Consider the following 10,368-nt stretch of genomic DNA (forward strand, 5'->3'; position numbering starts at 1 on the left):
AGTCACCAATTTGATGTCATAGTGATGTCACCATGAGCTTTCTGAATACTCACGATGAGGTCAAAATGTAACCTCACAGCAAACTCACTGTGTGCTCAAACTGTGATCTTACTGTTGTACTGTGAGCTTAGAGGTTAAGATGTGACTGGTTGGTCCTTTGAAGTCACTGTTATGTTGCTAAGTGTTTGCTTCAGTTGAGCTCTTGACTCTACAGTGTTTGACTTCTCATCCTCTTGCTGCTGTGACTGTGTTTACTGTATAGTGCACATTTGTTATATTGAGTAATGCCAAACGGGTTTTTGATGGCAGTATTATCGAGTTTATTCAGTCCCAATACTCACGTGCATGATTTTAGCGCAGAACACTTCCACAAGCGTTAACACACCCTAGTGAGAGCGCATTACTGCTCGGCGTGCAATAAAGCAGTCCATGTGCAGAGGTATGGCAAGCCACGTAAAATAAGCTGTTTGGGGAACGCGTTCAATCGAGAGCGTAATTGTGACACCAAAGGCTTGCCATACAGAGGCTTTGACGAGCGCGCGCAATTCTCTCTATGCTCTCGCAACTGCTCAACATGCTTGCTCGTCGTGTTGACTTCCCAGTTCCGAGACCTTGGGGGCGGTGCAATGGCAGATTTCTTCGATCCTTTGATTGGTCACTTTTAACTTGCACTCACCTATACGGTCTCCGACCTCTATCTTAACCGCTGTACAGAAATGTCACAATTTGGCATTACATGATTTTCAGTTTTTAAACGGTGTTATGTATGCCCTTGATTTTGGATCCACATATTTGGCATCTTAACAGGAAGTTAAAAATGTAACTGTTCGGTATGTGTATTCATAATTTCTTTTGTGTTGATAGTCATTTTAAAAATGAGCATTAATAAACAGTATAACTCAAAGCAAAGTTATTATAAATGACAACATGGTGTACTTTTTCAAATTATATTTACATAATTTATCTATTTTTCTTTATTTATTTTGAAAATATTAAAACGTGTTATACCAATTTTACCAATTTGATTAGATATGGAATGAAATTTGAAATTACTACCGGAGATATTTTATTCTATTATTATTGTATTTTTTTTAAATAGTTCATAGCCTAATGGTTAGAGCATTGAGCTTGTGATCAGAAGGTTGCCGGTTCTAATCTCAGTGCCAGCAGGTCATGACTGAAGGGCCCTTGAGCAAGGCACCTTACCCCTGATTGCTCTGCAGTAATGTGTCACTGTATAAAACTACTTGTAAGTCGCTTTGGATAAAAGCGTCTGCCAAATGAATAAATGTAAATGTAAATGTAAAACACGCCTAGTGAAGTTAAGAATTAGGACATGCCTTTATTTTATATTTCTCTTCATTAGAATTCTTCCTTGTTGTAATTTTCACTTTATTCTATTGTATGTTTGTGTGAATTAATAAATCAATACATATCAATACATATCTAAATACATATCTAAATGGACTGTTTAGTCATTATGCCTCATCTTTGTGTGATTTCATCTGAGAAGTGTCAGGGTCTTAAAACAAGGGAAGAAATTCTGAAGAACGTTTGCTACAATACAGCTTTGACTTGCATGGTATGGAAAAATACTATGGACGTGAAATGGTGGCAGAAACCTGCGTGTTATTAAATATGATAAACATTTGTTATGACCTCTGTCTCTCAAAAGCAACTTGCTTTTTACTTCATTTACCATTTGTTTATACAATCCTTGAAAATGTCTTACATGTTGTTGTGTTGTTTATTTGTGAGCTGTTTATTTGTACATCATTTGACAGTACATTCAGTGATTATTATTGTAACCATCTTAATGTAAAAACAGTGGTATTTCGATTACATCCACTTCGTCTGAGATAAAAAACGCGAACGCGATCTCCTCCACTGTTCACGTTTGCAAGCGACAAAACAGCGAGATTCACGAAGTGTCCGACTTCAAAGGTCTTTTTCGACCCCTCCCCTTACTGCAGCCGCCTACTCTCACCTACATTTCAGGCGAGGCAAGGCGCATCTCAAACAAGCCTAATGTCATTCATTTCATTGGAACACTAGCTGGTGACGATGCAGCCTGTGGGCGGGCTTAAGAGTCCACACGTGGGGTAGAAGGTTCTCTTAGCCGCTGAAAGCTTTCCTCGGCCTGGGTGAAAATGGGCGGGCCCAGACCTAAAATGGGTGGGCCCAGGCCCACCCGGGCCAAATGGTAGCGCCGCGGCTGGTTGGAGCATAAATGCGCTCTCGTGAGGGTGTGTTTATGCTCTTGGAACTGTTCTGCGCGCTTAAATCATGCGCGCAAGTTTTGGGTATGTATAAACGAATTACAGTATAGTCATGGGGAAATGTTTGATTTGATTTGATTCAATTTATTGTCATTACACACATACAAGTACAGTGCAACGAAGGACACGGCATTATGGACACAACGTCTCGTTCCCTCCATCAGGGAACAGAGGTTACATACGTAACCGAGACGTTCCCTTTCTGTCGGTCTCTCGACGTTGTGTCGAACCGACAGATGGGGTTCCTATTGAAAACGCCACATCACTAGCCGCGTCACAAACTATAGCGAAGCGACGTTGACCAGCCTAGGCGAGTCAGACGTAAGCGCTGTCGCGGGATTGTAACCTTCCAGTAGGTAGGCAGAGGTCCCAGAGCTTTAGAAAAGATGGGTAGCTCCTGCCCTCGGCCACCTCAGACGGCTCCACTGGCAAGAGCCGTCCGGTACCGTAGGACCCCTGGGTAAGTGCTATTCCCTCAATGGGGAGGTGCGCTACGGAGACCACTTCCCACCCTCGGGGGGAATACAGTGGGAACATCAACATGGTCTTACCGGTAGGAAAGAGCTCATGGAAGGTATGTGCGGGATGCCGCAAGGTGGATGTTCACCTGGGGAAGGTCATGGGTTCCAGGAGGGGAACTAACTCATGACGGAATCTCAGACGGAACCACCCTGCTCGGGGGGTTACTACATCTGGAGCACTGAGGTCGGTTAGAGCTACATGAGGGTAACTCAGCTTGGGCCCGCCAAAGGTGGCAGGCTGCTCCTCTCTGCCCGCTGCCTTGAGTGCTTAGTGATGGATGGACTGCCTATTCTTCACCCGAGGTGAAAGAAGGGAGGCAGATGATTGCGCACTGACCCACCTAAAGAGGGGGATGGCGCTCTTCGCAGGCGTACGCCCTACCGGCCACCGGTTCCACGCGGAGGTTGTAGAACCTCGCAGAGGGTGTTGGGAGTAGCCTAACCTGCAGCTCTGCATATGTCTGCCAGAGAGGCGCCCTGAGCCAGTACCCACGAGGAGGCAACACCCCTAGTGGAGTGTGCACTCACTGCCAGCGGGCACAGGCAGTCCTGAGATCGGTATGCCGTCGTGACGGCGTCCACGATCCAGTGCGCCAGTCTCTGTTTGGAGACAGCCCTCCCCTTCTGCTGACCTCCGAAACAAACAAAGAGCTGCTCAGAGCTTCTGAAGCTCTGCGTGCCATCCACGTAGAGGCGCAAGGCGCGTACTAGACACAACACGGATGGGGTTGGGTCTTCCTCCCCGGTGGGGAGCGCCTGCAAGTTCACCACCTGGTCTCGGAAGGGAGTGGTGGGAACTTTGGCCCCGTAGCCGGGCCGGGGTCTCAGAATCACGTGAGAATCACTGGGCACGAAATTTAGGAAATCCGTGGACACGGAAAATGCTTGCAGATCCCCCACCCTCTTGATGGATGCGAGCGCCACCAGGAGAGCCGTCTTCATCGTAAGATGAGAAAGAGCGGTCTCTCCAAGGGGCTCGAAGGGAGGCCTCTGAAGGCCCGCCAGGACCACATTAAGGCCCCGAAACGGTACGGAGCACGGACGAGGTGGGTTAAGCCTCCTCGCGCCCCTGAGGAACATGATGATCAGGTCATGCTGCCCTAGAGGTTTTCCAGCAACTGGCTCGTGATGAGCGGCGATAGCGGCTACATACACTTTCAGTGTGGAAGGGGAGAGATTACTCTCCAACCTCTCCTGCAGGAAGGACAGCACGTGCCTGACCGAGAAATTCCGTGGGTCTACTCTGCGAGAAGAACACCAAGACGAGAAGAGGCGCCACTTAAAGGCGTACAGTCTGCTGACTCCACAAGAGGAGGCATTCCAGGGAACTCGTCTCTGTAGCCAGTGCTGAAGCGGTCTCATGTGCATCAACCCGAGGGGAATTACCCCAGCCGAGGACGCCATGTGTCCCAGGAGCCTCTGAAAAAGTTTCAGGGGGACCGCTGGTTGCCGCCTGAAGAGGTTCAGGCAGTTCAGCACTGACTGTGCGCTTTCTGCAGTGAGCCGCGCCGTCATGGAGACAGAGTTGAGTTCCATACCGAGAAAAAAGGAGCTCTGCGCGGGGGAGAGCTGGCTCATTTCTCGGTTGACCCGTAACCCCAAACGGTCTAGGTGCTGGAGCACCATATCCCTGTGTGTACACAACAGATCTCGCGAGTGAGCCAAGATAAGCCAGTCGTCGAGTTAGTTGAGTACCTGCACACCTCTCTCCCTGAGGGGAGTGAGGGCGGCTTCCACGACCTTCGTAAAGGCCCGTGGAGACAGGGACAGACCGAATGGGAGGACCCTGTACTGATATGCCTGTCCCTCGAAAGCAAACCGTAGGTACGGTTGGTGACGAGGGAGAATCGAGACATGAAAGTACGCGTCCTTCAGGTCGATGGCCACTAACCAATCCTGACACCTGATGGATATCTAAATGCGCCTCTGCGTGAGCATCCTCCACCTTTCTTGGGGACGATGAAGTACGGGCTGTAAAACCCGCTGGACATCTCGGCTGAGGGGACAGGCTCGATCGCTCCCTTCGCCAGAAAGGTGGCCACCTCCTGCCGTAGCACGGGAGCATCCTCGCCTCTGACTGAGGTGAAGAGGATGCCCCGAAACTTGGGCGGAGGTCTGGCGAATTGGATCGAGTAGCCGAGACGGATCGTATTATCCAGCCACCTTGACGGTCTCGTGAGTGCTAACCAGGCACTCAAAGACTGCGACAGGGGCACTAGAGGAACGATCTTCTTCACCGACCCCGTGGAGGGTGGTTCGCTGTCTAACGGTGCCGGCCCCACCTCCGGGGTTGGCTGGCTCTGCTGACTTACCTGCGTGGCGGTGGCGCAGCTCTACGCACCGTCGAGGTGGGAGTGCTGAGGGCTGCGCGATTTTATACTCGGCTTTGCGTGTCGCCACGACGCAACACCGAACACCGTCCTGTGGAGAGTGAGTGCGGCTGAAAGAAAGACCCAGAGAGAGAGACTGCTCTTTTTGTGAGGAAGTGGGCGCTAGGCCCGAAAGGGGCCCAGCAGATGTTTCTGACCGGCCAGCAATGGAATGGCTGGGATCGGGCCCGATCTCGTTCTCCCCGGGTCCGGCTCGTCAGGAACGCTTCTGCTTCCGCGGCGGCTGCTGACAAGACGGTGGTCGCTTCCTCGCTGTCCTCTTCCATGGGCCGCCTGGGGAGGGGGCACCGTGGCCGGGGCTGCTGGGAGGCAGTCGATCCGCGGGACCTCGACGTCTGAAAGGTGGCCGGGTCACGGCGGGGCAGGATGTGCTTGATGGCCTCCGTCTGCTTCTGCACTGCCGAAAACTGCAGAGAGAAGTCCTCGATAGCGTCACCGAACAGCCCTCCTTGCGAGATGGGAGTATGTTTTGGACATTACGGAGTATGTTTTGGACATCATTTAACCTTGTAAAAGACGATTTTTTTTCTTACTCAAAGTTTTAGGGGTGCTGAGCTTCTTTTTAGGGGTGCTGAAGCACCCCTAAAAAGGGCCTAGCCTCGCCCATTATGTAGCCTATGAGCAGCAGGTATTGTGTAATTTCTGGGTTGTTTTGAGATGATTTGATGATGCAAAGTGCATTATTATATACCACAGTTATAATCTGTTTTAGCATTAAAAAGTATTCCTAGGGATTCCTAGAATATGTGGAAGTATTAGTAATATAATCAGAAACCACATTTATTCAAAGGTGATTGTGAGCGAATGATTTATAAAGATGATTTAATGACTTAATGTTACAATCAGTATACGTGTTTAATGATTATTTACAAAAAAATACTTTTACACACTGTTTGAACACTTGAACATCTGCACGTACACCACACACACTTTTGTAGAGAAATTTAATTAAATTTAACTTATCGCATGCAGCCGAGGACACCAGCTACACATGAGTTTACTAGGCTGCCCAAACATGAAATCATTTTTAATAAAGCCAATGATAAATCATGTTTAGTCGGAAGACCCCGGAATAGTGTCCAAATATGGGCACATGAGATGTTTGTCTATGAAATCCTCATTCTTTATTGGTTGACTTGTGATAATAATGCGCCAACCACGATTAAACACGTATCCTGTTGCCTGGGATCTTTTGGTGGCAGAAGCAGGGTTATTGGTTATTAAAAATAAGAGATAACAGGAATTTACCTGATTGGTGTAACGGAAGACATCAGTTGCATCAGTTCCACTATAAATATGGGCTGAAGAACACTGTATTTTCAGATGCTTTGGGAAGATCTCACTTTGTTTGGCATATGGAAATAAAGTTAACCTTTTGACACCTGGACCCTCTTTGACTGAGCAATTTTTTGAAGCTCCAACTTTCCAACGACACAGGCCAGTAGCGGTTTTCGGCACGGGCGATACATTTATACATTTTGGCGAACATTCGCGCTGCTAATCATGAGCTTGCTCTAGTTGCGCCTTGATTATTTACATTTACATTTAGCAGATGCGCTTTTATCCAAAGCGACTTACAAAGAGTTCAGGGAGCAATAAGCGATAGCCTATGTCATACAAAGAGCAATAGTACACTAGGTGCTTATACAAAGTTACTAGTTTCAACAAAAGCCAGACCACTACCTGTTGAGAGAAGAGGGTTAGTGTATGTTTTTTTATTTGTCTGTCAGGTATTTGCCGAAGATGTGCGTTATTTGGAAGAAATTATTATGACGTAGGGAGCGGCAGAAGCCCCTCCCATGACCCGAATTCAATTAGTTGGCTAAAGTCAGTCACACACCACCTCGACTTTCTTTAAAATAACGCACATTTTATCCATAATGCAATGAATACAGGCCTATAGTTCCGGCAAATTTTATTTTTCTGAATTGTGTGAAATGGCTAATTCAAAATAAGTAATACGAAACGATTATGGCAGTAAATCGTTTCCTGAGTGACAGTGTTGGGGGGCGGGGGGAAATCTGTTGATTCTCGAGTGCCAAATAAACAGAGATGGACGGGAAAAGGTCAAAGCCATAAGGTGCACACAAAAAAAACGGATTTGTGCAATTAAGAAATATACTTTTCTCTTTCACCTATGTTGTTATAAAAAAATATGACGGTTTGTCTTAATTTTGTGTGTGTTTTATTTTTATTTATCAATTTTTCGGGGGGGGGAGGGGTGGTTGGGGCCCTCAAAGGTTGTCTCGCCCGGGGTGCAATTCAATGTAGAACCGCCACTGACACAGGCAACACCCCAGGTGTGCAGAAATGGTTTGACCCAATTCTTAGGCGGACAATGATATTGACCCGTTTAAACTGGAATCTGAATCACGTGTTTTTTGCATGTATTTTACATGTTCTTGAAGTGTATTTAACAGAATACACGTACTTAACGTGTTGTTGACGTGTTAAAATTTGCGCGTTTTTGACCCTGTTGGCCTTCCATACTCTTGCCTGCGCTGTTTTCACTCCTCCGTTTACTGCAGGCTCCTACTCTCGTCTTCTTTTAGTCTAGACAAACAAGCCTATTGTTTCCCCCGGTGTGGGCTTTATGGCAAGCCATTTTGACATAAAATACGCCTGGCTGTACTAGTCATAATTTAGTTTTGACTAGTCAAAATTCCAATTCCAGATATCTCTTCTGTAATTTTGAGGCGTCGCAATTGGAATTAGTATATCTACAATGTGATAATTACTAGTCATAACAGGCAATGAAGATATCTATAATGTTATTCTGGCTATTCATAATATACATTTGAGATATCTACAATGCTGTTTTGACTAGTCATATTCTTCCATTGACTTCCATTGAAAAATATTTTCAGATATCTACAAATGTGTTTTGACTGGTAGAAACTGCAATTAAAGATATCTATAATTCATTTTGTACTAGGCATAATTCCAATTAGAGATATCTTGAACTAATTTTTACTATTGATAATTCAATTAGAGATATCTCTAACTGAGTTACCACCAGTAGAAATCATAATTAGAGATATCTGTAACTGGTCGTTGACTAGTCATAATCACATTTAAGATATCTTTAATGAATCAATTTTAAAGATAACCAAAACCACATTTGCACATATCTGAAAGCAACTTATTTCTAGTCTTATTTTAATTGTAGATATCTTGAATTGGATTTTTGACTCGACAAAACTAAATTAGAGATATCTTGAATTTAAATTCTTCCTAGTGATATCTCATTTAAAGATATCTGCAATTTAATTATGAATATCTCAGTCTGATTTGTAACTAGGAAGATATTTCTTTGGATATATCTTCATTTAGCTTGGCGACAGGAAGAATTTCAATATAGATATCTGGAATTAACATTCTAACTAGTGAAAATTACTTCATAGATATCTAAAATGAATGCATGCAAATACACTTTTTTTCTAAGCCCCACCTTAAGCGTTTTTAACCAATCCTTCCTTGGAAACTGTTGTCAGCTGCCATTTTGTCAAATAATTATATAATAAAAGTCTTACATTTTGTGTCATTCAAACTGCTTCATACAAAAGTCATTTTAAAAGAATGAAAATAAAAACTTAGCATAAGGTATGCAGAGGTATTAGTAAAATAGCGTAATGTTGGAGATTTGTGCTGTGGATTTAATAGTGTTTGCCTTTATTCCAAATGAACACATTTAAGATAAACATCTGTATAGGCATCATGTCTGGTGCAACAATTTGATTCATTTGTAAATATTTAATTGCACTGGACTCATCACTGAACACAACAGAACATCACCATCATTGATCTCTTACTATAATATAATACAATACTCCCACCTTGTGTGTAACTACCTAAAGACACAACTTAACCTGCATTAACAATACATACTGTATGCATAACGAAACATACTTTAAATGCCATTAATTAATGTTAAACTATGATTCACTTGTAATCTTCTTCAAAAAAAGTTATATATTTTGTATATATACAAAATAAATTACAACAAAACAAGCAGTTTGCTGATCTTTGTATTTATTGAACATTACACATTGTTTGGTCCGCTTTGTCACATGACTGCAATTAAAATCTCAGCGCTATCCAGACATGCATGTTGGACATCTTTTACAACATGAATGCATCCAAATATTATTTAATAATCAAGTAAGAAGCATACTTCATTCGGTTCTTTTCTCTCCTTGACAAGTTACAAACGCTGTCTACTGTTGTTAGCCGTTAGCACTAGGTATAAGGAGGGGTAACCCTTATTTTAGTTAGATGGAAGGGTCTTTAATACATCCAACTGGAGAAAGCGAAACAGCTAACAAACCCATTGACATCCATTTTAAAAACTAGCCTGTTGTCTCCTTGCTGTGTTCCGATGAAGCTAAGGTGATAGCATTAGCCGTTGCGCTTTTGGCTTTGGCTCTGGTGTAGGGGAGGAGTTGAGCAAATTAAGTTTCAGAATCAGAATCAGAATCAGAACAAGCTTTATTGCCAGGTGTGCTTACACACACGAGGAATTTGTCTTGGTTACAGAAGCTTCCAGTACACGAGTAAGGTTACAAGACAAGTAACAATCAACAAAGGCAACGAAAGTACAGAATAAAAATAAAAGTTAAGCACACAAAGGTGAAAGTGCAGTGTGACAGAAGAGCTCCAGAATTTTTGTTTAGAATATACAAGTTATAAGTTTATATACATGAGTTTATATATGTGAAATGTCCGAGGGAAAGTATTGCACACATTCACGTCACACAACGGCAGATCCGACTAGGAGCAGGCACAACTCAGATATCTTAAAATATAATTGTGACTAGTCGAAACTGAATTCGAGATATCTTTAAATACTTTGCGTATGTGTGACGAGATAGTTTTAGATATCTATGACATCATTACAGATATCTCAAATAGAGTTTTGACTAGTCAAAACATATTTACAGATATCTCGAATCAGATTTCTTACTAGCGCAATTATAATTGCAGATATCTCTAATTATCAATGTGACTAGTCAAATTATAATTATGACTCGTCTAAATACAATTGAAACTATCTAAAATATATTTTATGGATAGTCAAACCATAGGTTTATATGTCGAAACGGCTTGCCATATGGGCTTGGCCTAAATGTCTCTAATGATGCATGTCGCTCTGCAAAAGGAAAAGTGGGAGGGACTATG

The sequence above is a fragment of the Barbatula barbatula genome, assembly GCF_947034865.1.
Source record: "Barbatula barbatula genome assembly, chromosome: 1".
In the NCBI taxonomy this organism is placed as follows: domain Eukaryota; kingdom Metazoa; phylum Chordata; class Actinopteri; order Cypriniformes; family Nemacheilidae; genus Barbatula; species Barbatula barbatula.